This window comes from Schistocerca piceifrons, chromosome 4 (assembly GCF_021461385.2).
Source record: "Schistocerca piceifrons isolate TAMUIC-IGC-003096 chromosome 4, iqSchPice1.1, whole genome shotgun sequence".
NCBI classification, from domain to species: Eukaryota; Metazoa; Arthropoda; class Insecta; order Orthoptera; family Acrididae; genus Schistocerca; species Schistocerca piceifrons.
In genome coordinates this window covers 6,642,280-6,659,625 of record NC_060141.1, presented here as the reverse complement: position 1 = coordinate 6,659,625, position 17,346 = coordinate 6,642,280, and the positions used below count along the sequence as shown (strand labels likewise).

The 17,346-nt window shown below is 44.2% G+C and overlaps 1 protein-coding gene across 1 annotated transcript in view; it reads left to right on the top strand.

The window, feature by feature from the left end:
• The window catches only part of LOC124795537, a 318,628-nt gene that overhangs the window by 177,733 nt on the left and 123,549 nt on the right, over positions 1 to 17,346 (top strand). The gene's annotated exons all lie outside the window — the stretch shown is intronic.

Sequence of the window (17,346 nt, the reverse complement as noted above, 5' to 3'; positions counted from 1 at the left end):
ACTACAGACGAAAGTTGAAAATTAGCTGGACTGAGAAGGTAAGGAATGAGGAGGTTCTGTGCAGAATCGGAGAGGAAAGGAATATGAGGAAAACAGGGACAGGATTATACGACATCTGTTAAGAGATGAGGGAATGACTTCCATGGTACTATAGAGAGGTGTAGAAGGCAAAAACCGTAGAGGAAGACAGAGATTGGAATACATCCAGCAAATAATAGAGGACGTAGGTTGCAAGTGTTACTCTGAGATGAAGAGGTTAGCACAGGAGAGGAATTGGTGGAGGGCTGCATCAAACCAGTCAGAAGATTTATGACCAAAAAGAAAAAAATTATTCTCTACGGGGAACACACTTTGAAGATGACGAGAGTGTCAGTCATGCAGTGAAACATGGCTACGCTTGCAAGCAAGAGCATTTACCAGCAGGGAATACATGGACTTTCACAGCGTTGGCGTACGGCCATAGAACGTGATGGAGACTACGTAGAAAAATTTGTCAAGGAGAAGACATGTTCATGTATATTGTCACCAAATTCTGACTCTGAGCAGTAAATATGTTCTGAGAAAAAAATGTGGGGCATTACTGGCTGTGCCGGCCGCTGTGGCCGAGAGGGTTCTAGGCCCTTTAGTCCGGAGCCGCGCGACCTCTACGGTAGCAGGTTCGAATCCTGCCTCGGGCATGGATGTGTGTGATATCCCTAGGTTAGTTAGGTTCTAGGGGAGTGATGGCCTCAGATGTTAAGTCCCATAGTGCTCAGAGCCATTTGAACCATTACTTGTTGAACGATCCTCGTAACAAAAGAAGAGAGGTTAATGTTCGCACAGAAATATGTGAATGTTCGTTTTTTTCCGCGCACTATTCGAGAGCGGAACGGTAGACAAGTACCTGGACCGTGGTTGATGAAACTCTGCCTGGCATTTAATTGTGATCTGCGAAGTAATCATGTAGATGTATATGGAGATGGAGATGAGATGCTGCTTTATCCTCTGAATACCGGACGGCCGGCCCCAGCGCCGAGTCCTGCGGCACACCAGACCAGCCAGCGCTGGTGGTGCGGTCTGTCGAAGTCGCACACTGTGCGCGCACGTGGACTGCTACTCGATGGAGGCGTTCCTGGAGGAGACCCACGCGTTTCACAGGGGCCTCCTGATTAAAGAGGGTGGAGGGAGGTGATCGTGTCGCGCGCTACCGACAGCACGAGACGCGCCCGAAGAGGGGGCGGGAAACAATTCGTGGCGCTTCGCAGCGTACGTCGCACCCCTCATCAGTCTGAAATGTTGGCAGGTCACGAAGCGCCCGCCCCGAAATCGGAATAGCCACCATGTGCCGCAACTCACTTTGCAAAGAGACCCTCGTATCGTGTACTTCTGAAACAGCTGCCTGTGGTCTGACCGCTCAACAGGCTTTTGGGATCTGCAGGTCTCTCTTTTTGCTACCATCGCGGCATGTCCACAGAAAAGCTGCGATTTCTGGGTTCTCGTAACTACACGAGCTCTGCGCCAAAATAGTTTCTCTACTTACCTATGCAGCGAGCAAACAGATCTTTTTTCTCTTCCTCAATTAATACTTAGCGGACGTAGCACAATCCACAGTCCACACTAGGATCTGACCCCCTAGATGCTTCAGTAGTATATGTATTGTGGTGTCACCGCTACACTTGCTAGGTGGTAGCCTTTAAATCGGCCGCGGTCCGTTAGTATACGTCGGACCCGCGTGTCGCTACCATCAGTGATTGCAGACCGAGCGCCGCCACACGGCAGGTCTAGTCTAGAGAGACTCCCTAGCACTTGCCTCAGTTGTACAGCCGACTTTGCTAGCGATGGTTCACTGTCTACAGACGCTCTCAATTGCAGAGACAACAGTTTACCATAACCTTCAGCTACGTCATTTGCTACGACCTATCAGGGCGCCATATTCAGTTACTATTCTGAACAGATAAAATTGTGAATCATGTACCGTCAAGAGCGACGTTCATCATTAATGGATTAAAGTTAAGTATCAAACTAATTACGTCCGCTTTTTGAATATTCATTCCTTGTCATGTTCCAGACATCACGTCAGTATAGTTCTTCCCTCCACACGCTACCTGCTTGATCTAAAACGCGTGCATTTCGGCCTCCAATCGTAACACGGTGTTGGCTCTTCTGCTAACACAAAATGTATATTACCGAAAGGATTTCGATAACTGTACAGTGGTATCCTATCGCCAACACGGTTAAAGCTTGAATGCGCTAATGTGTTTATCTGTGCAAGTATGTACTTGCTAATCGACCCGCAAAGTCACTAAATGGTCGACGACACTCTACTATTATGTTTTCTACAACAGCAAACAATGGAATTCAGTAACATTTTCAACCTCTATTTACACTGCTGCTAAAAGCTACATTAATATATCATTTTACAGCATTACTCATCTCGAAAATTCGATAAGATCCTGTCCCTTTACGTGTTTCGATAAATGTACTCTAGCCGCCTTTTTGTGTTCAAAAGCTTCTGCAAAGTGACCCAGGCAGTCGGAGCTCGTGGTCTAGTGGCTACCGTTGCTGCCTCTGCATCACGGGGTCCCGAGTTCGGGATTTTCTCTGGCCGGGGACTGAGTGTTTGTGTTGTCCTAATCATTTCATTCGTGACAGTGGCTAGATTGGACTGTGAAAAAAATTGGAGTGTGTAATAATTGGGAGTTTGTACGGGCGCTGATGACCCCGCAGTTGAGCGCCCCACAAACCAAACATCATTTTTTTTTATTTATTTATTTATTGTTCCGTGGGACCACATTTAGGAGAAGTCTCCATGGTCATGGAACGAGTCAATACATGAAATTATAACACGATTGTAGAAACAGATAAAATGAAATATAAGAAACATATTCAGGCGACAAGTCGTTAGTTTAAATAAAGAAAATCAAGAATGTAACACTGGAATTTGCTTAATTTTTTAGCTCTTCCAGGAGCTCCTCGACAGAATAGAAGGAATGAGCCATGAGGAAACTCTTCAGTTTAGACTTAAAAGTGTTTGGTCTACTGCTAAGATTTTTGAGTTCTTGTGGTAGCTTATTGAAAATGGATGCAGCAGAATACTGCACTCCTTTCTGCACAAGAGTCAAGGAAGTGCATTCTACATGCAGATTTGATTTCTGCCTAGTATTAACTGAGTGAAAGCTGCTAACTCTTGGGAATAAGCTAATATTGCTAACAACAAACGACATTAAAGAAAATACATACTGTGAGGGCAATGTCAAAATTCCCAGACTATTGAATAGGGGTCGACAAGAGGTTTTCGAACTTACACCATACATAGCTCGAACAGCCCGTTTTTGAGCCAAAAATACCCTTTTTGAATCAGAAGAATTACCCCAAAAAATAATACCATATGACATAAGCGTATGAAAATATGCGAAGTATACTACTTTTCGTGTTGAAATGTCACTTATTTCAGATACTGTTCTAATGGTAAATAAAGCGGCATTTAGTTTCTGAACAAGATCCTGAACATGGGCTTTCCACAACAGCTTACTATCTATCCGTACGCCTAGGAACTTGAACTGTTCCGTCTCGCTTATAACATGCCCATTCTGTCTGATTAAAATGTCAGTTCTTGTTGAATTGTGGGTTAGAAACTGTAAAAACTGAGTCTTACTGTGATTTAGCATCAAATTATTTTCCACAAGCCACAAACTTATATCATGAACTACATTATTTGATAATGTTTCAATATTACACACAAGATCCTTCACTACCAAGGTGGTGTCATCAGCAAAGAGAAATATTTTTGAATCACCTGTAATACTAGAAGGCATATCATTTACATAAATAAGAATCAGCAGTGGCCCCAGCACCGACCCTTGGGGAACGCCCCATTTAACAGTGCCCCATTGGGACTGAACATCATTACCACTCTCAATATTGCGGAGGATTACCTTCTGCTTTCTGTTCTTAAAGTAGGAGGCGAACCAATTGTAAGCTACTCCCCTTACTCCATAATGTTCCAACTTCTGCAGTAATATTTTGTGGTCAACACAGTCAAAAGCCTTCGTTAAATCAAAGAAAACACCTAACGTTCGCAACCTTTTATTTAATCCGTCCAAAACCACACAGAGAAAAGAGACTATAGCATTTTCAGTTGTTAAGCCATTTCTAAAACCAAACTGTACATTTGACAGCAAATTATGTGAATTTAAATGCTGCAGTAACCTTGTATATACAACCCTCTCGATAACTTTAGCAAACACCGATGGCATAGAAATAGGTCTATAATTGTCAACATTATCCCTGTCTCCCTTTTTATAAAGTGGCTTCATCATCATCATCATCATCATCAACTGACACAGACAGCTCCTTTGCATCTCATCTGTCATATCTGCCAGAGGCAGTCCCATTTAGACACCGTTTCCCACTATAACATGGCCATTTTTTACTGGTGCTGCAAATAACAAAGAAAATCGACTCTATTCGGAACGCATCAACTTGTCTCCGAGCGCTACCAACGTTTCTGCGTGTGTCGCCTCTGCTTTCGTATTGGCACACAGCAGTCGTAACGGTGGCAGCACTGCGGCAAAGAGTCGGCGCTGGTCTGTGCCCTCACATCGCCATCCCTCTGCCCCCCACCCCAACCATCAGGGGCCCCCGTGCTGTGGCTCAACAGCAGGTGGTGTCTGGTAGTCACGAAACATTCATCAGCACCTTCTCCATTCCTCGACGACAGTCTGATGAACTTTCACGCAAGTTTTCTTCCCTTAATTCTTTCTTATTCAGTCCCTACACCACAATTACAGCAAATCAACCATTAAAATCTTGACATTAGCTTCAGTTTTATGCGACAATCAATATGGACCTCCCTTTCCTAACCCGTTGTACTAATCTGCAATGAAATTTAAAACTGACGGGCTATACAAACCTCTTAGTTCCATTCCTACTTGTAACTCTAGGAAAAAGGCTGCACACAATTTTCTGTCACATACACTGTGAACTGTAAGGTATGTTAGTCAGTTAAAAGGAAATTAAAGCAGTAGTATATGTTTTATTTACTCATGAATACTTAATGCTTTGTGGAATGGTGTAATAAGTTCACTTTCTCTCAAACAACGTCGTTGCTTTCATTAGCAGAGTGACAGTCTTATGGATTTTACCTATATGTAATCTTATATCAAGTTCAGTATGACTGACTGAAGAAACCTTTTCCTTCACTTGCATAATACTCCTTCTGTTGTTCGTATAACGACATCAGTATAAAATACTCAACAGGTGGATAGCCGCGCGGGATTAGCCGAGAGGTCTAGGCGCTGTAGTCATGGCCTGTGCGGCTGGTTCCGGCGGAGGTTCGAGTCCTCCCTCGGGCATGGGTGTGTGTGTGTGTGTGTCCTTAGGATAATTTAGGTTAAGTAGTGTGTAAGCTTAGGGACTGATGACCTTAGCAGTTAAGTCCCATAAGATTTCACACACATTTGAACATTTCAACAGGTGGATAATTAATGCAGCTCACACCAAAGTGAAGTACCACTCAGCATTCTTTGAAGTAAATTTGTTACAAAAAGTCAGTGCGCATCTCTGTGCGTCTGCCCGCTTTAACATCCACCAGCAGAAGAGAAGCTACGTGTACTTCTCTCAACTGTATCATCGATTTCAAGACAACTAACAATGAAACGGTGGCAGATCAAAAAATGCTCAGATGAGAGCGTTATCGATAATAGAGTTAACTTTACGATAAAGAAGGGTGACATCGTTATACAGACCCCTGAACTAAACGGGAAGACTTGTGTTGCCGTCAGGAGAACTATGGTATGTTGCAACTTGAGTTACGTAATTTTCTGAGAAAACGCTAGACGTCATTCCTTAGCAGCTGTGAACCTTCCCAGTCTACGTACGATACGCCCTCTCAGTTACGTATGCAAATGGTTTTCGGCAGGGCAGAAGACCGCAAAGCACTGAAGCGATCGCATAAATGAAACAGCGAGGGCGCCATAAAGGAAATTGTTACCTCTGGCGATGAGTCCTTTATCGATCGGCGGACGGGGGACTTGGCAGGAACTTAAATACGCCGCCCGCCAGAGGGCCAGTCCTGAACTGCACACAAGGGCGCGCCGTGACGCGAATTGGCTCGGAGCTGCCGGTGCTCTGCGGGGGCGGCATAGCCCACGCAGCGTCCCACTCCAGGCTGCAACGGATTACACTCAGACTGGGTGCGTGGAACGGACCGAAGCAGGGTTCACCTAATTATTTATTGGCCTTAACTTTTTTGGGTAATCTAAATTACTTCCAAACAAAGAGAGAGAAATGTGGTACATATTCCCTGCGCTATACACACTACTCGCCATTAAAATTGCTACACCACGAAGATGACGTGCTACAGACGCAAAATTTTGCCGACAGGAAGAAGATGCTGTGATATGCAAATCATTAGCTTCTCAGAGCATTCACACAAGGTTGGCGCCCGTGGCGACACCTACAACGTGCTCACACGAGGAAAGTTTACAACCGATTTCTCATACACAAACAGCAGTTGACCGGCGTTGCCTGGTGAAACGTTGTTGTGATACCTCGTCTAAGGAGGAGAAATGCGTACCATCACATTTCCGACTTTGATAAACGTCGGATTGTAGCCTTATCGCGATTGCGCTTTATCGTATCGCAACATTACTGCTCGCGTTGGTCGAGATCCAATGACTGTTAGCAGAATATGGAATCGATGGGTTTAGAAGGGTAATACGGAACGCCGTGCTGGATCCCAAAGGCCTCGTATCACTAGCAGGCCAGATGACAGACATCTTATCCGCGTATCTGTAACGGATCGTGCAGCCACGTCACGATCCCTGAATCAGCAGATGGGGACGTTTGGAAGACAACAACCATTTGCACGAACACTTCGACGACGTTTGCAGCAGCTTAGACCATCGGCTCGGAGACCATGGCTGCGGTTACCCTTGACGCTGCATCACAGACAGGAGCGCCTGCGATGGTGTACTCAACGACGAACCTGGGTGCACGAATGGCAAAACGTCATTTTTTCGGATGAATCCAGGTTCTGTTCACAGCATCATGATGGTCGCATCCGTGTTTGGCGACATCGCGGTGAACGCACATTGGAAGCGTGTAGTCGTCATCGCCATACTGGCGTATCACCTGGCTTGATGGTATGGGGTGCCATTTGTTACACGTCTCGGTCACTTCTTGTTCGCATTGTCGGCACTTTGAACAGTGGACGTTACATTTCAGATGTGTTGCGACCCGTGGCTCTACATTCGATCCCTGCGATACCCTACATTTCAGCAGGGTAATGTACGACCGCATGTTGCAGGTACTGTACAGGCCTTTCTAGATACAGAAAATGTTCGACTGCTACTCTGGCCAACACATTCTCCAGATCTCTCACCAACTGGAAACGTCTGGTGAATGATGGCCAAGCAACTGTCTCGTCACAATACGTCAGTCACTACTCTTGATGACCTGTGGTGTCGTGCTGAAGCTGCATGGTCAGCTGTACCTGCACACGCGACCCAAGCTCTGTTTGACTCAATGTCCAGGCGTATCGAGGCCGTTATTACGGCCAGAGGTGGTGGGTCTGGGTACTGATTTCTCAGGATCTATGCACCAAAATTGCGTGAAAAAGTAATGACATGTCAGTTCTAGTATAATATATTTGTCCAATCAATATCCGTTTATCATCTGCATTTCTTCTTTGTGTAGCAATTTTAATGGCCAATAGTGTAGTTACAGTTGTTAACATGTACATCTACACTACATAGTTGCTTCGCAACCATCGTAAGGTGCGTGGCGGAGAGTATCCTGTACCACTGCTTGCCGTTTCCCCTCATGTAGCACTCGAAAATAAAACGAGGGGAAAACGACTGTCTGTTCGCCTCTGTATGAGCCCTAATTTCTCAAAATGTTTCAAATGGCTCTGAGCACTATGGGACTTAACATCTGAGTCCATCAGTCTCCTAGAACTTAGAACTACTTAAACCTAACTAACCTAAGGACATCACACACATCCATGCCCGAGGCAGGATTCGAACCTGCGACCGTAGCGGTCGCGCGGTTCCGGACTGAAGCGCATAGAACCGATCGGCCACAGTGGCCGGCCCTAATTCCTCGTATCTTATCTTCGTGGTCCTTACGCTCGATGTTTGTTGGCGGTAGCAGAACCGTTTGGCAGTCAGCTTCAGATGCCGGTTCCCTACATTTTCTCAATAGTGTTTCTCGAAAATAACGCCACCTTCCCTCCAAGAATTCCCATTCGAGTTTCCGAATCATCTCCGTAACACTTATTTTTCGAACCTACTGGTAAGAAATCTAGCAGCCTGCCGCTGAATTACTTCCAATCTGGTACGGATCCAAACACTCAAGCAGTACTAAAGAACAGGTCACACAGGCGTCCTATATGCGGTCTCCTTGACAGGTGAACCTCTCTTTCCTAAAATTCTCCCAATAAACCGAGTTGGACCCTTTGCCGTCCCTATTACAGTTTCCAAATGATCGTTCCACTTCATATCGCTTTGCAACCTTACGACCAGATATTTAAACGTCTTGACTGTGTCAAACTGGACACTAATAATACTGTATTCGTACATTACAGGTCTGTTCTTTCTACTCATCCGCATTAACTTACATTTTTCCACATTTAAGGTTATCTGCCATTCGTCACACCAAATGGAAATTTTGTCTAAGTCATCTTGTATCTCCCTACAGCCGCACAACTTCGACACCTTGCCGTGCACTTCGGGATCACCAGCAAACAACAGCAGACGGCTGCTCATGCTGAACGCCAAATCATTTATGTACTTAGAAAGCAACAGCGGTCCTATCACACTTTTCTGGGGCACTCCTGACGAGACGATACCCTTGTGTCTGATTAACACTTGCCATCGAAGACAACATACTGGGATCTATTATTTAAGAAGTCTTCGAGCTACTCACCTATATGTAAACGTATTCAGTATGTTCGTACCTTCGTTAACAGCCTGAAATGGGGAACCGTGTCAAATGCTTTCCAGAAATCTAGAAGTACGGAATCTGCTTGTTGCCCTTTATCCATTGTTCTCAATATATCATGTGAGAAAAGGGAAAGCTGAGTTTTGCACAAGCGAGGCTTTCTAAAACCATGCCGATTCAGGAACATAAGCTTATTAGCCTCAAGAAAGTTTATTATATTCGAACTGAGTATACCTTCAAGGATTCTGCAGCAAAACGAAGTTAGGGATACTGGTCTGCGATTCTGAGCGTCCGTTCTTTTACCTTTCTTATATACTGGAGTCACCTGCGCTTTCTCCCAGTCGCTTGGGGCTTTGTGCTGGGCAAGAGACGATAAATTCAAGCTAGGTAAGGGGACAATGCCATAGAGTACTCTTTGTGAAATCGAACTGGTATTCCATCCGGACCTGGTGATTCATTTGTTTTCAAATCTTTAAGTTGCTTCCCTACGTCAGGTATGCTTATTACTATTTCGTCCATACGGCAGTCTGTCCGATGGTGAAATGACGGTATCTTTGTACGGTTCTACTGCGTGAACGATGTCTTGAACGTGAAATTTAAAACTTCGGGTTTCGTTTTGCTGTCTTCAACTGCAACACCAGAATGGTCAACAAGGGACTAGATGGAAGCCTTAGACCCGCTTGGCGATTTTACATACCATCAGAATTTTCTCGGTGTGACGGTGGTATTTGTTATTCACAGTATTAGCATTACTCATTCGCAGAGGAACATATCGTTAACTCTCTGGCTGAGCATGTAATATTCTGTATCAGTAGGTACCTATTACAGCCACCTTCAGGCTTCGTAGTTACTTCTAAAGCGCTTCAGTAAGCGATTTCACACAGTTTTACAGAACGATACGTTTTGCACTGACGATGGTCAGTTGCAAATGTAACTGAAACACTGTATTTTACGCAGATTCAGTAGTTTCATTATTTCTGGGGAATGGGAAATGACGTTCCGCATTTTCTCAGAAAGGTATGTAAGATGTGATATAGGGTGAGTCACTAACTATTACCTTCAAGAATACCTCCGGAAGTATGACGACAAAAGTTGCATGGGACAAAGAAGACCATACTATGACGGTGGTTTTTGTTGCTAGGTGGGGTCGCTTCACGTATATAAAGGTCAACTTTGTTTTTTAAATGGGATGCTATAGTTTGGTACTTCTTTTCTGATAGCGGCTATCGAGACGACTCCAATGATGTGTAACAGTAAGGTCTTTGAAGGTCAACAAAGGTCACATGAACGTCCATTTACAGAAGGTGTTCGAAGTGATTACCTCTGGTATTAATGCAGTGCTGCAATCTTCTTATTATGGTTTGAGTGGTATTCCTTATCACTTCTGCACTTATCGAAGCACATGCTCTGACAATTCTCTCTCGCATATCTTCACGAGTAGTTGGAACGTCTTTATAAACAATGTCTTTTACGAATCCTCACACGAAAAAATGCAGAGGCCTCAAGTCTGGTGAACGACCCGGCCACGACACATCTCCTCCACCTTCAATCCAACGATTTGTATTGTCCCTGCAACTCATTTCTAGCCATCAGCAAAAAATGTTTCGGACACCCATCGTGTTAGTACCACACTCTGTTCCTTGTTCCTAAAGGTATTTCTTGCAATAACAGACAATGTTTCTTGCAGGAATGTGGTGTACCTCCTACCATTAAGATTTCCTTCGATGAAATAGGGGCCTACAATTCACCGACAACGGTTTTTGGTGTGAAACTTTTCACAGCCAACATGGATTTTCAGTTGCCCAATAATGCATGTCATGCAAATTAACATTTCTGTGGTTTTTTGAATGTAGCCTTGTCAGTAAATAAAATAGAATTAATAAATGTGTCATACCTCTGAATCTGAAGTCGAGCCCATCGGCAGAATTCAGTGCGACACATACAACCCGTACCAGTTAATTCTTGGTGGAGACTGATATGGTAAGGATTATATTTATGGCGATGCAGAACACGAACAACTCTACTTTGGCTCATGCCAGATTCCCTTGCGATTTGTCGCTAACTAACACAAGCATCTCGAACCACAGTGGAAAAAGTACCAATTTCCGTTTCCTCGTTAGTAACTTTCGTTTTCCGGATATATTTCCTATGCATCAAGGATCCAGTTGTTCTCAATTTATCATTCACATATTTAAATGTACGACGTGTAGGGTGAGTACGTTGAGGATATCTTTCAGCATATAAGTCTCTAGCTCCCACTGAATTTCGTTGGCAGTCTCCATAAATGAGAAGCATGTCAACTTGTTCTTCCAAGGAATACATCATTCACTTTGGCTTGATTCGACGATACTAGTCTTACCGTTCCTATTAGTGTTGTATTGAGAAACCGTCCAATGGTGTTTACATGTCAATGGCACGTTAGATGGGTACGCCGTATTCGGCGAATATTTACTGTTTGCATGATATACGAGAGAGAATTGTCAGAGCATGTGCTTCGATAAAGTGCCGAAGTAATAAGGAATACCACTCAATCCATGATTAGAAGATACTTTTAAAATGCTCAAACAACTTAGTTAACACGGAGAATCAACATACGGCAATGCAAAGTGGTACACTAACAATGTACGACTTTTTTTCTTTATTGAATTTCGATCCAACCGCCAGAAGGGGGGGGGGGGGGCTGACAGCAGCTTGATACTCCGCTCCACAGCCGATAAAAGAGTGAAAAAACATAATGAAAAATAACAAACAACATAAAAAGGCGATAAAACGGTGACGTTGTTAAAAACAGTAAAATGGCAGAAAGTTGTGGAAGTTAAAATAGAAAAAACATGGGGTTGACGATGCCTAGGAGACACATAGTAAGTAGATAGGCACAATTAAAAAAACACAGCGGCAGTATGGTTTCTGTTAGCAACGCTTTAAAAAGGTTGCGCACAACACTGAACACTCGAACACTGCAGCAGACATTAGATACAAAGGTAACACACACTGATGGGGAGGGGGGGAAGAACCCGGACGGATGAGGGGAAAAAAGGGGGAAAGCAAAAAAGGGGGGGGGCTGATGGAGGGAGAGGACACAGAAAAAGGTGGGGAAGGTGGACGCAAGAAGGAGCGGGGAAGGCTGCGGAGGGCGAAGCAAAAGGACTCGGGCGAGAGAAAGGAGTCAAAGAGAGGGTAAGAGGGGAAAGTACAGGATGGAAGGTGGGGGGGGAGAGGGATCCTGGGAAAAGGACAGAGGGAGGGAGGGGGAGGTGAGGATCATAGTTGGTAGGAGGGATAAATGGAAGGAGAGAGGGGATCATCCAGGAGGGGGAGCTGACAGAAGCCACCTTGGGAAAGGAGGTGAAGGGTGAAGGGTGAAGGGTAGGGGGGACACAACGGTGGAGGCACGGCAGTGGGCAGGGGTTGGAGAGGAGCAACCAGGGGATGGGGTGGGGGGGGGGAGATCAAGTCTGTGGGAGGTGTAGAGGACGTGGGAAAGGAGCAGATGGGGGAAAGGAATCTGGGGGATAGGAGGCAGATACGGAAGGCGAGGTGGAGTGCATGGCTCTCGAGGAACTGGAGAGACTTGTATCCAGGTGGGTAGCAAACGGCCACCAGTTCACCGACTTCCCTCACACTGTGCGGTTGCTGTATACACTTTGCAGCAAGAGATACCGCTTTAGTACGATGCGAATCCCAACCTTTTTCGAGACGTTCAAACATTTACGAACCTGTTGAGTTCCGTACGGCAACTCCATCAATCGGGCAGCGGCGTCACCGGTGCCAGCAATGGCGGCAGACCACAAGTCTGCGGATTCCGGGCTCAGCATTTTGTTTTACCTAAACTTTCCCCAAACACTTGTATCGCTCCGACGAATGATGTTTAATCGGGAATGAACACTACTGATAATACTAACCACTGTGCTGATACATAATGGAGATATGAAAAAGGATCACGATAAATTTAAAGAACTTTTATTGATATTTGTATGTGCGTGTTGTAGAAAAATTTCACATTATTCACCGAAGGTATCGTCTGGTATGTGTCCACCACGATACGCATGTCAAAGTATCGATAAACAACTGTTCAGTGTCATAATGAGCCCTTATTGTGTAATGGCGATCGAAACGTTTCCGTTCGAATGCCGGACTAAAGTCTTGCCCGTATGTCGGTGCTTATACACCCGCATGAGAGTCTCATTTTGTTGTAAATAGGCTGCAGCAACGACTTCGAACGGGAAATTTTCGATCGCCCGTGAAACGTCGGATGTACCTCGCCACGAGTGTACCACTATGACTATCATTATTGTTACTATCGTTATTATTGTTTCTTTCGGAAGAAACATGATTCTGTAGCGATGCAAGTGTGATAGAAACTTAAATAAAAAAAGAAAAGAAAAAAATTCGAGTGTCGAACGCACTATTGACAGACCTCGGTTGCGCTGTCAGAGTGGTATGACAGTCAACAAACCTGTAAAACTTCGAACGCCGATTTCTCGAGAACGGTTCAGAAGCGCATTGTACTGGCGCAACATTCGTTGTACCTACATGTGTACTGCAGTCGTGGAAAAGATGACCAATGTGAGTGACCTCTTCTGTCTGAGCTTTCCTTGTCAGGTGTTGGCATCGACACTTTTCTGCCATGCTGCCATTTGTATAATGCCGCTGAGCCATTGATTCTAAGTTTCTTCTGAGACATTGATTATAATTTTTTAATGCCCACCAGTTGATGTAGGTCACAACTATCGTGCTCATTATATTTTAGACAGTTCGATACATCTACTTGTAATTATTTTCCTGTCTCACGTTTAAGTGTCTTGGACGATACATTGTGACGGTATACCTGGGTTTTCATCATTTTAAACACTGAAACACACAATATTAAAGTTCCATAAGAATGTTTATTTTGTATTTTGTTCATAACCGACTTTCGTCTTCCTAGTTCAACGTCAGAGAATTTAAGACTTAACGGACAGTTCACATCACATCAGCTTCAGTTTTCAACTGCAAAAATACTACTATTTCCAGTTTTAAGATTATGCATCTACGAGCATAGCAAAAGCACAATTTGCAGTACTTAAAACTGACATGGGTACAAATAAAGAAATGTAATGACGTACTGCATGAACTGACATGGGTAGAAATAAAGAAGTCTAATGACGTAGTGAATGTTTTAGGCGCTAAAGATGTCACTACAGATCGCTAAACACAGTGGTTCACTAACTAGACACATTGTACAAGACACGTTATACAGTTCTTAGTTAGAGTGTAAGCTATACACAGAATGATAAAACTGGCATAAGATACTGAAATGCACACAAATACGGTATGTGCAAATAAACGTTTTACATTGTATGCAAATATTAAAAATATATGAATATACAGCGTTCGGACAAAAATACGGAAACTCCGGCAGAAATGCATGCTTCAACGTAAGTGCAGATGCTAGCAAAGCCTGCAGGTCGTTCTGTCCCATTTGACCACACATGGCGGCTCTGCAGTGTCCTCAGTACTTCGCAAATGTCAGTCGTGGTCAGAACGGTGTTCTGAGTGGTTGTGAGTGAATCAGGTCGCAGCGAAGAGAATTGCAATGTCGGCAAATTGTTTGTTGTCGTTTGGTTGATGCTTCCGTAACAAAGGCAGCTGAAGCTTGAATGTTTCAAGAGGCACTGTATCGAAAATTTGTACCGCGTACAGGGTAAGCCGAAAAAGTGTGTGTTGAGTGATCTCGAGAGACGGTTTTTGGAGAGGATTGTGACGAAAAATAAGAGGACAGTTGCAAAAGTTGCTGCGAAAGTGAATGTCGCATTCGCGGAGCCTCTCAGCGCCAAAACGTCACAAATGGAGATCTGTAACATGGTAATTGCAGGGCGAGCTCGAAATGCAGAACTGCAAGTCGGAAATGCAAAACTACAAGTCAGCCGCACGGGGTAGCCGCGTAGACTAGGGCGCCTTGTCACGGTTCGCGCGGCTGCCCTCGTCGGAGGTTCGAGTCACCCCTTGGCCATGGGTGTGCGTGTTGTACTTAGCGTAAGTTAGTTTTAGCTACATTAAGTAGTGTGTTAGCTCAGGAAACGATGACCTCAGCCGTATGGTCCCATAAGACCTTACCACAAATTTCCAGTTTTTTTCAGCCAGAGATGCAAATGACCAGAACAGAAAAAAGTGGTGACCACGATATTAAACCTGCAGTTTGGGGTAATGGAAGAATTTTAGTTGGTCGGATGAGACTTAACTTCACGCTGTTTCAGACTTCTGGCCAAGTTTACGTCCGAAGGGCGAAACGTGGCGGTGGTTGGGCGATGATTTCGGCAGCCATGTCGTGGAGTACCATGAGCCCCAAAGGTGCCCTGCAAGTTCGCATTACTGTCAAGGACTATGCGACGATTTTGGCTGTTCAGGCTCATCCCATGGTGCCGTGTTTGTTCTCCAGTGCTGATGCTGCTTTCCCATATGTCGGGGCCCTGTTCACACAGCTCGCATCACCCAGGGTGACTAGTTGGTTCTTCCCTGGAGACTGCAGTCAGCAGCTCTCAACATTATTGAGCATTTATGGTGTAGTTTGGAGAGGAGGATGGGTGATCGATGCCCGCATCATCGCTACCTGAACTTGCCAATGTTTTGCATCAATAGTGGTCTGAGGTTTACTTGAAAACCTCGCAAGACCTGTATTTATCCATTTAGAGACTACTGGAAGCTGTTTCGAATGCCACCGGTTTTCCTACATCGCATTAGGCGTGGTGATGTGTTGTGTTTTTCGTGTTTCACTATTTGTTCCCACTCCCTGTATAGGCCAAAAGAGTAGACCAACTGAAGTACGATATGGTTAGCTCAGACAATCATTCGGTTTTGGGTTGAATAACCTTCAAATTACCATATTGTAACGTTCTTTAAATAATAACCTCTTGACTATGTTGAATGAATGCCTGAACTGAGGATGCATACAAAACTCGAGTTATCGTGTAGCGTATTGTAACTGCAAAAGGTGTACTTACTCAGTGTTATAGTTAGCAAACACTTTATACGAATTGATTGGGCAATGCAACTCCCAAAACTAATAAAGAAATACAGTCACTGAAAAATACATTCAGCTCCTTAGGCGTAGAATCCTCTGGCTCTGTTCAAAACTGATAACTTTGGTCCCTGTGCACATAACGAGTAAATTAAATTGCCCTATCTCTAAAGCAGCAACAGTGGAACGCGATGCATTCAGGTCTCTCATGAAAAAAAAAAATAAAAATAAAAAATATACTAGCTACAGGTTCAGCGGTGTGCAATTCTGGGCATAATACTTTGAAATGTACATGAAATTCTTTTGGATGATAAATGAAAACATTTAAGAAAAATCCAACGTCTTTGAAAACCGTGTGACCTGGACGGGGAGCTGGTACTGATTTTGGTGAATTATTAAGTCTGACTTTTTACTGAAACTGTATTTCAAGTTAAGTTTGGCTTTTCAAAATGTCTGACAATTGAAATTACATTACTCAGAAAAATTGCACCCTTTTTACTAACTGATTCACAAACAATGAGATTTGTACAGCAAGAATAATCTGACCCAGTAAAAAAGCAATGGCTCAAATGGCTCTGAGCACTATGGGACTTAACATCTCAGGTCATCAGTCCCCTAGAACTTAGAACTACGTAAACCTAACTAACCTAAGGACATCAAACACATCCATGCCCGAGGCAGGATTAGAACCTGCGACCGTAGCGGTCCCGCGGTTCCAGACTGACGCGCCTAGAACCTCTCGGCCGCACCTGCCGGCCTAAAAAATCATAAATACAAGTCATCAAATTACAAATACCTGAAACTTCCTGGCAGATTAAAACTGTGTGCCGGACAGAGACTCGAACTCGGGACCTTTGCCTTTCGCGGGCAAGTGCTCTACCAACTGAGCACAGTTGGTAGAACACTTACCCGCGAAAGGCAAAAGTCCCGAGTTCGAGTCTCGGTCTGGCACACAGTTTTAATCTGCCACGAAGTTTCGTATCAGCGCACACTCCTCTGCAGAGTGAAAATCTCATTCTACAAATACCTGTGTTAGCAAATCTTAGACACATTACAAATGGGAAATATCTAACTAGCGTTTACATCAAATCAGTTTCCGTACATTGTGAGTTTACTCAAGAATTACAAATTATCAACAACTCATCTACACTAATGTGCTGGCAAAACGAGGGTCATAAATATTTAACGTCTTTACCTTGCTTGCGTGAAGACTTCTGCTTCCAGATTCATATCTCAAACAATGCATATACTCGTACTTCCTACATTAAAATCTAACACTTGGTGGCTTCACAGAGCACACTACAAAAACTGCCTACTCCATCCTCTTTCGCTCACAGACAGCTACACACTAATGTGCGCCAAGCGCTATCTTACTGCAACACTACAAATAGACTAGAAGCAGTATCTTCAGGTCTGCTGTCCTGCAC